The sequence below is a fragment of the Amphiura filiformis genome, chromosome 5 (genome assembly GCF_039555335.1).
Source record: "Amphiura filiformis chromosome 5, Afil_fr2py, whole genome shotgun sequence".
NCBI classification, from domain to species: Eukaryota; Metazoa; Echinodermata; class Ophiuroidea; order Amphilepidida; family Amphiuridae; genus Amphiura; species Amphiura filiformis.
In genome coordinates, this window is record NC_092632.1 from 31064423 (window position 1) to 31075081 (window position 10659).

The following is a 10659-nucleotide window of genomic DNA, read 5'->3' on the forward strand; positions in this document are numbered from 1 at the left end:
GGGAGCCGATGTTGTTAGCTCAGATGGTTTTTTTGGAAACGGCTAGAGACCAACCTGATCAAGTGACATCACACTCGGATGACGTCACCGAAGAAATACATCAGAGCTAACAACATCGGCTGATGACGAGGAAGTTCTTCGAAAGCGCTCCTGGTAAGCGAAATAAACAAGTAGTGTTGAAGTTAATTTAAAATACTTTCAAGTTAACATTAGACCTTCTTTAAATGGATAAATAGATTATCAAGAGGCATTTCATAATAGCAACATTGATGTACTTATTTATTTTTTTATTGATAAACCAAGTGGTATTTTTGATGTTTCGTAGTACTAAATAAGTAAGAAACAGATGATTGTGATGTGGTAAGCTTAGTGTGTGTTGTGAGTGAATATTTATGCTTTGCCAAATAAATGAATTAATGAATCACCAATGTTTGGGATATTTTATTATCCTGTACTGAACATGAATTTTGTAAGCTCATTGGTCAAACACCACTTAGATAGAAAGCCCACATCACATACATACTCCCAATGGTGTAAATTTCTTTGACATTGGTGGTCATAATGGAGGTGGTGGAAAATCCCAGAAGCAGAGTTAATGGAGCATCTTTTGCTCGCAGAATAACTTTCATGGAATAAATGAGTGAAATGTGCAATTTTGAAGCTTAAATGCTCAAATATCATGTATATAGAATTCATGTTCATTAAAGGATAAAATTGTCTCCTTTGCTTGTTCTCACAGGATAATAACTTTCAACCTCGCATCCTAGTGCATTCTGGCTTCATGGAATACAACATTAGAAATTAGAAATTTTCCTGTATTATGTGAACAAGCACGGGGTAACTATGTTAGATAAAGATAGCAGACCAGACATGTCTGATATCGTATAGTGATGGCGCTGAGGGCCGGGGTACTCGTACCGCAAATGTTGGTCTCATTCTGGGGCCTCTGGTATAACTGGCAAGCTCAATTTTGATCTAAAAATTAGCCATTTTTTCCAATTTCACATAACCATACTGACTGGGCCAATGCTTTTTAAAAACCATTGAAACATTTCGTATAAAATTTGGTTAAATTTAGCCACAAATCTGGGCCTGGGTATAACAATGGGTACAATTTTCTTGGAAAATTATTGTAAATATGGATCCACTTTTAGATTCTCAGAACACATCCTTGCCCAAACCAAACTTGAGTACCCCCTCCCTAGCACTGAGAGCAGTACTAACACAGTATTTTGTGAGTGCAATTAGGTAAAAGTTATGCATAAGATTGTGCCAAATTACGGGCTTGGTTAATAGTAAAAGGATGAGTACATATATGCATAAAGCTTAATTTTTGTGTGGTAAAATATGTGTGTGTTGGGGGGGGGGGGGGGGTAATGGGGTTGTCAGTCAGGTCACCCACCTGTAATATACACATGTATATTGTATTTGAATCATTTTATCAAAATATAAAAAGTTGTAAAACCCCTTACTTGTGGCTTATAAAGTTAGTGCATTTAGTATATTTGGTCAATTAATGAAACACATGAAGCATATGTGACTAATGTTATTATTATAAGGATTACAATCTGAATGGACTTGTAAAGGAACTTCAGAGATCCATCGAGGACCCCAAAAAATCTAAATTTTCTTAGGTCCATTAAAAATTGTTGAGCAATGGGGGAAAATACCCTTAACCAATTGTTTCTTTTCAGATTGTCAATAAAATATGCAGAAAACTGACATGTTTTGTCTGTCTTTGAGATCGCATCCCCTAAATTCAAGTTTATTTCAACATCAAAGATATAATAAATAACAGCAATATTAATTAGTGTTGGATTGGCATGGAATTTCTTATGCCCTGGCATTAAAGAATTAAGATTGTGTCTTTTGACATGAATACACAGTGTCTATTTTATTCATTAAAAGAGTTAGTTATTACTTAAGTAAATGTTCTAAAAGTGTCATACAATGACACATGTGGGGAATAGTTGTTATGGAATAACGCCCTGCGGGGCAATCAGAAATACTCTAAGAGTGACTCGAACCAAAAGCGGATGGGATTGAAATTTTTTCAAAACTTACGGATCGGGCATATATCATTGGGTTAGGCTGGATCGGGGTGAGTTCTTGCCATGTTGAAACGGACTGGGTTCTTTTCTTCTGGTTCGAGTTGGGATCAGGAAAAATCTTGCCCCACAAGGCTTTGTTATGGAATACACTAGTTGCTTGTGAAAGAGCATATGTTGTGACAGAAAACTCCTTAAAAAAAGTGGGAAAATGATGTGCCTATTTTTCCCAAACTGGAAGATGTTCACAGCCAACAAGGCCCATCTGGTAGCATTTTGCCTCCAGTGTTGCAAATGTAACTTTGATCCCATTGATGTATTTCATACTGAAATAAATATATACATTTATTGATGTGCATGTAGTAAGTATAAATTGTATTGTTACCACTGTGTATTTGCATGTTCACAAACAAAAAAAAGTTATATTTTTTTCCAAGTCATAAAATATGATTGAAATAAAACTACTGCAGATGAATTGCAGCTAATTGCTTTCTAATTATTGTACATTTTCGTTCTTCAGTTGTGTGCTGTGCTGTAGTGTTTGTGTTCATGCATTGGTCAAGGTCAAAAACACAGGTATGATAACATTGACCAGAAAATCCTGAAAGCTAGTTAAAAAATCTGCTTTTTTCGTAAACCTACATTTTCGTTTAATAATTGCGCAGGCCTTACCGTTTGAGGCGAGCGATCGCTCTCGCTTGCCACCCCTCGCCCAAACTATATTTCTAGTGAGCGATTTTCCACTCGCCGAATTAATTATACCGAAATTGCTATCTTCAGTAGATAGTCAAATTAATAATCATTAAAAAAATCATTAAACATAAAGAAAAAATAGAGGTATTAATTATTTTCTTTGTAGGCCCCAAATGCTGTCTTCAGGAAAAGACAAGCAAAGCAAAAAACATGGATGGTATTAAAAAAAAAAGAAGCAATGATTCAGTACGCAAGAAATTACCTTTTGTCTTATATAAACCCGCCGTAATTGCTCAGCCTTCAGTAGATGGTCCAAATAATAATCATACAAAAAATCATTAAACATAAAGAAAAAAGTAGAGGTGTTAAATATTCTTTGTAGACCCCAAATACAATCTTCAGAAAATAGCCAATAGGCCGAATGTAAAGCTATTAAGGGATGGGGTATGAACGTTTGGACAGTATTTATTGTGGGACATTAGAGCACATCAGACATATCGAATTGCATTCTGAATACGAAGAATGTCCTGATGATATCAAATAATTTTGATTTTTGAAATTCGCAATGTAATACACATTTTATGGCAAATGATTAAAAATTGATATTTTGATATTTAACAGTACTCGAAGTAAACTTTATAAATCTGATGATTTATACTTAAAGTGTATGTAGGTGGGATGAAAAGCCGACGATCAATTGAAAATTTTGACCTTTCGTACTGAAGATGATATGGATTTTTTCCCAAAACACCAAAAAAATTAGGTCTTTTTGGGAAAAAATCCATATCTTCAATATGAAAGGTCAAATTTTCATTTGATCGTCGGCTTTTCCTCCCAGCTACATACACTTTAAGAATATATCATTAGATTTATCAAATTTACTCAAAAATGAAAATTATTTGATATCAGAAAGACATTCTTCGTATTCAGAATGCAATTCGATATGTCTGATGTGCTCTCATGTCCCACAAAAAATACTGTCGAAACGCTCAAAACAGATCCCTTAAGGAATGTTAAAATGATGAAGCTGACCAAAATTTAAAACGGCACTTATAATATAAGTTATATAGCAGAGATTATCAGGAACATGAAGGAAAAATTAAAAAAACAAAAATGCAAAACATGGCTGGTATTTAAAATAACACAAAAAAACCCAACACAATGATGATTGAGTACGCAAGAAATAACCTTTTGTCAAACCCACCGTAATTGCTATTTTCAGTAGATATTCAAAATAACAATCATTACAAAATCATTAAACATAAAGAAAAAATAGAGGTATTAACTATTTTCTTTGTAGGCCCTAAATGCTATCTTCAGAAGATAGCAGGCAAAGCAAAAAAATCAAAATAATGTTCCAAAAAACAATGCCTAACAACAAATCCCAGGGCAAAGCAGCTATAATTGGCTGCGCGCTTAGGAAAAAAAAAGCCAATAGACCGAATGCAAAGCTATAAAGATAAAGGAATATTAAAATGATAAAGCTGACCGAAATTTAAAAAGACACTTATAAAGCAGAGATTATCAGGAGCATGAAGGAAAGAAAATAATTTTCAGTAGATAGTCAAAATAATAATACAGGTATTAATTTATTTCTTTTTATGCCCTAAATGCTATCTTCAGTAGATAGCAAGCATAGCAAAAAACATGCAAAATAATAATGTCTAACACGCGTTCTAGATGATGATTCAGTACGTCAAAAAATCCTGGGGCAAAACGGCTATTATTGGCCGTGGGCTTAGAGAAAAATAGCCAATAGGCCAAATGGAGAGGTATAAAGAAATGTTAAAATGACCTAGCTGACCAAAATTTTAAACAGCACCTATATATAGCAGAGATTATCAGGAACAAGAAGGGAAAAAATAAGAAACAAAAATGTAAAACATGGCTGGTATTAAAAAACAAATAAAAAAAACCAATGATGGTTTAGAACGCAAAAAATTACCCTTTGTCTTATATAAACCCGCCGTAATTGCTATCTTCAGCAGATAGTCGGAAAAAAAATGACGATTCAGTACGCCAGAAATTACCTTTTGTCATAATATAAACCCACCGTAATTGCTATCTTCAGTAGATAGTCAAAATAATAATTACAAAATCAATAAACATAAAAAAAAAATAGAGGCATTAATTGTTTTCTTTGTAGGCCCTAAATGCTATCTTCAGAAGATAGCAAGCAAAGCAAAAAACATGCAAAATAATAATGTTCCAAAAAACATTGCCTAACATGCGTTCTAGATGATGATTCAGTACGGCAAAAAAAATCCCGGGGCAAAACGGCTATTATTGGCCGCGCGCTTAGAGAAAAATAGCCAATAGGCCGAATGGAAAGCTAGAAGTGTTACAATGACCTAGCTGACCAAAAAATTAAAACGGCACTTTTAGGTAGAGATTATCAGGAACAAAAAGGAAAAAAATAAGAAACAAAAATGCAAAACATGGCTAAAAACAACCAAACGACAACAAAACAATGATGATTCAGAACGCAAAAAATTACCCTTTGTCTCATATAAACCCGCTGTAATTGCTATCTTCAGTAGATAGTCGAAATAATAATCATTTTAAAAAATCATTAAACATAAAGAAAAAAATAAGAGGTAGGCCTATTAATTACTTTCTTTGTAGGCCCTAAATGCTATCTTCAGAAGATAGCAAGCAAAGCAAAAAACATGCAAAATAATAATGTTCCAAAAACATTGCCTAACACACGTTCCAGATGATGATTCAGTACGCAAAATCCCCGAGACAAAACGGCTATAATTGGCCGCGCGCTTAGAACAAAATAGCATATAGGGAGAACGCAAAGCTATAAAGAAATGTTACGATGACGAAGGCACTTATATAACAAAGATTTACAGGAACATGAAGGAAAAAAACAGAACCAAAATGCAAATCATGGCTGGTATTAAGAAAGAAAAAAAACCAATGATGATTGAGTACGCAAGAAATTACATTTTGTCATATTATATAAACCCACCGTTGCTATTTTCAGTAGATAGTCAAAATAATAATCATTAAAAAATCATTAACATAAAGAAAAAAATAGAGGCATTAATTATTTTCTTAGTAGGCCCTAAATGCTATCTTCAGAAGATAGCAAGCAAAGCCAAAATCATGCAAAATAATGTTCCAAAAACATTGCCTAACACGCGTTCTAGATGATGATTCAGTACGCAAAATCCCGGGACAAGACGGCTATAATTGGCCGCGCGCTTAGAAAAAATAGCCAAAAGGCCGAATGCAAAGCTCTAAAGATAGGTATTAATTACTTTCTTTGTAGGCTCTAAATGCTATCTTCAGAAGCAAAATACATGTAAAATAATAGTGTTCCGAAAAACATTGTCTAAGACGCTTTCTATATAGATGATGATTCAATGCGCAAAATCCCGAGGCAAAACGGCTATAATTGGCTGCTTAGAAAAAAAATAGCCAATAAGCCGGATGTAAAGGCTTGTATGCTTGCTATCTTCTGAAGATAGCAAAATTAATACCTCTATTTTTTCTTTGTTTAATGATTTTGATAAAGACAGCAATTACGGCGGGTTTATATAAGACAGAAGGTAATTTCTTGCGTACTGAATCATCATTGGTTTAACTTTTTTTGTTTTGTTTTTTTAATACCACCCATGTTTTGCATTTTTGTTTTTTAATTTTTTCCTTCAGGTTCCTGATAATCTCTGCTATAAAAGTGCCGTTTTAAATATTTTGGTCAGCTGGGTCATTTTAACATTTCTTTTCAACATAATAAACAGGCCTTGTGTTTCCAAATTTCCTGATATGCTACAAATCACTGTATTTGACATGGAATTAAAATATTATATTACTTCTTCTGTATGGGATAGAATTACATGATTCTAACTAACGATGTAAATAATATCCTCCCAAATATTAGGGTTGTTGTTGACAATATTGTCGACAAAACAATTTTCCCCAATTGTCGACAACAACTTACAAAAATTACAAAAACGCTTAAGATATGCTAAACATCGCTATTATTTTACCATGAAATAACTGCATCAGTCTTCTATTTCATTCGTAAGTGGTGCAGATTATCTTTCCATTAAAATTCAAAATATTTTGGTAATGCGTAATTGCATAGTTTAGGTATACTAGCGATCACCCGTCTTGCGCGGTCAGAGTCTTTCGCGGCTTGTAAATTTCTTATATTTTGTGAACATGTAAATGTTTTATTTAAGCGAGCTTCAGACTCCGTATTGTACGTACAATATTGTATGTACAATACTTTTCGTGACGTCAAAAAGTATTTCACGTCCAATAAATATACGTGCCACGACGAGTTGAATCAGATTAAATAACGCGCTATAACCCTGACGGTTCATTGTTTGCTAAATCCAAGCGAGGTCACCAGAAAATCTATGCAAGAGAAATTTCTACTGCTGCTGATGAAAAATCCTGGAGTACGTTTGGAGGTTTTTTCTGCACTTTACCAGTACGCCTAATAAATTCATTAAAAAATAAAAATAAAATAAACATTTAGAGGGAATGTTTTTACTCACTGTTCATCTGATCCACTTTCCCAGGAAACTAAATACCGATACTCCTTAGTTTTTTCCCTGTCTTTCCAGACATAATTATGAGTAAACATCAAATTTAATGTTTACAAAACAATCAAATATATATACATTCGTTTGCATTTTGTATATTAATATTAATATTAATAATGTACAAACATTAAAAAAGGGGGCCTAAGAGTATGTCTATTTTTAATCATTTACTAATTCCGCCATGCCCAAACATATTTTATATATGAAATCGCGTAAAAACATACCACTTGCAGATCTATGGAACCCCAAATTCCAATCAAAAATAAAAACAACTTTGTTATCAAATACACTAGGCCTATACATTGTATTACAGGAATTTAATAGATGGTGCATTTTAATTAATAAATAGATTAACACGGGTAATGGACGAGAAATATTTGGCAATACCGGATTTACCACAGAGCCAGTGGATAAAGAAATTAATTAAAATTAAAACAAATTAAATGAGAAAATGAAAGCAAGGACATTTGGTGAAGTATTGTTTTAGAATGCGAAGGAGTCCTAAATGTTATCCTGACCCAGGACACTGATTAATGTAAATTCGACCCATAGTTATGTTGTCTACTTTTGCCAGCATTCAACCTGTTCAATGTGATTTATGCCTATTTTTAATCAAATTCCGAAATCTGACGTACGGTATCAACGTTGTATCGTGCACAAATTATGATTCGAGACTATTTCATTTGACACGGTTGTATGGATTTCAAAAGATCGATCCTATAATAGATATCGAATAGAGAATTACAGCAAGAGGCTTTGAGGATGCCGCAATCCTCTTGACAATCAACCAATCAGAGAGACATTTCAGAAATATGTTCGTATACGCTGGCGAAGTTACGTAATAAATCGGATCAACTACCATAGCAATAGGTGAAAACAATTTTGAATGTATCGCGCGGTACTACAAGCAGGTTGAACTAATCACCTGTGTATGTCTGCAATCATAGATTGAATACAATACCGGTCTTTTCAAATATACTATTCTTACAGGTGCGAGTGATCAACAGGATATGGTTCAATGCAGAGGTACCGGGTGAACGAACCAGTGCAGCGCGGTTTATTCAAAAATTGTTTTCACCTATTGCTATGCTAGTTAATCCGATTATTACATAACTTCGCCAGCGTATAGTTGAAACTCTTTCAACTCTGAATTATATATTTCAAGTAATCTCGTTTCACATTTAGCACCACTTTGGCTTGCAATAAAGCCACGAAGGGACGGTAATGCTAATATACGATTTCAGTCAAATATTGGTGCAAATATACGATTTCGGTCAACTATTTGGCTATTCTTTGCCAAAAATTATGAAATGTTTATTAGTAACAACTCTTAGGAGGGTTTTCGAGTAATTTTAACGAAATAATGAGGTAAAATAAAAGAAAAACCACTTACAATTTAGGACGCTTAACTGTGGTGTTCTAAGGGAATTAAAATATCACAATATTAACATGTTTAATTCAAAATCGTTGTCCTACAAGCACGTGTTAAATGGCTCGATTCACATTAGGTATAAGTTGGGACATTGTCAGATTGTGTGAACATTACAAATACAAACAATAAGGTTGAAAAAAAAAAGCCATTTTAAAATGATTTTAAAAGATCGTCTATTTTTTAGCTTACACTGAATATACCAAATATCTGCATCGGACGAAAAAAATGTTTTCCATGCTGATTTGTTTTTGTAACGAGTATGTCATTTCAAAAAGAAAGAAAAAAAGGCGGATATTACTTTTTAAAATCTCATAGCTCAACGCATTACTATTAATAGGCCTATAATTAATGAAAAAGTATAGAAGGCGTTGCATCTGGGTCTGATGAGGGGGGGGCACAAGCCGTTTTGACAGTTTTCCTATGGATTTTCTAAAATTTCAGATCAATGGGGGGGGGGGGGGTCCCGTGCCCCTATAAAGCTACGGTTATTGCATTAACACGTTTATGGGTGTGATGATCATAGTAGGCCTATAACATACACCATCATAACATGCCTCACCGATATCAACATGTAAAAAGGTGTTGCAAATTCATAACACAACGTGTTATAATATAATGTAACAAATGCTATGCCAAAACTTTAAAAAATAATAAAAATATCAATATCAATAAAATTAATCAACCAGTAATCAATCAATCAATAAATAAATAAATAAACATAGGCCTAAATAAATAAATCTATAAATAAATAAATAAATAAATAAATAAATAAATAAATAAATAAATAAATAAATAAATAAATAAATAAATAAATAAGACCTGAATGTGCCATTTATATTATTGTTACAATTTTAATATTTTTTATATTAATATCAGTATTAACAGGGCTGTCAACTTTTTGGAATTGCTTGGCGTGAGACAGAGGCATACCAGGATTTTCCGACAACAATGTTCATTTTGACCTGTGATTATTTGAGCCACGGCCCTCGAGAATCTGAAAAGCGGGTAGGGGGGGTAGGGACAACAAATTATTTGGATGATGCGTGAGATTTTACTCATTTTCCAGCTTTTTGCGTTAGATTTACTACCAAGGCGTGAGATTATACTACCTTGGCGTGAGACCGTGAGAAAGTGACCCAATGCGTGAGACTCAGTGACTCACGGCCTATGCGTGAGAGTTGACAGCCCTGGTATTAATATTATTAACTTTAAAGGTGCATATTGATTATATAATAATTCAAGTACAGTTGAATACAAGAAGACATAAAAAGATGTTCATCATTCCGTGCACGAACACTCACTAAATTTACCACTCTTAGAAATTTGGCAACTCCGTATCAATTAAGCAACCAATGATTATGGCAAAATATATATTTTCCCGGTACATACTTTTTATTGTACGTGCAATACTTTCTGACGTCACGAAAAATATTGTCCATACAATATTGTACGTACAATACGGAGTCTGAAGCGCGCTTAATGGTATGAGAGGAGATTATCATTTAGAAATATAATATGTAGTATCCTTTCCATATAAATCAATGGCTTGAAATTGCAATTACACCATATCATATCCACCGTGAGAAGTCTTGCCCCTGTTTGATGCTGGCCGCCCTGATATTTAAGATTTTTATGCATTTACAGTACTTTTTAGCCCATTTTGGACAAATTCGTTGTACCTTTTGGCCATTTTTTACCATTTTCGTCCAGTTTGTCCCCCACCTTGAAATGTACCTTGCTGCTCTCTGCAAAAGTCCTGGCTACATCACTGAGCAGATGAACACAATTTTATTCAATTCCCTCTTCGCCCCCTGTGGTATGCTGGCTGACCTGATATTTAAGATTTGTATGCACATACTTGTTGTACTTTTTATTTGTTAGCCCATTTTGGATACATTTGTTGTACTTTTTACTTTTTAGC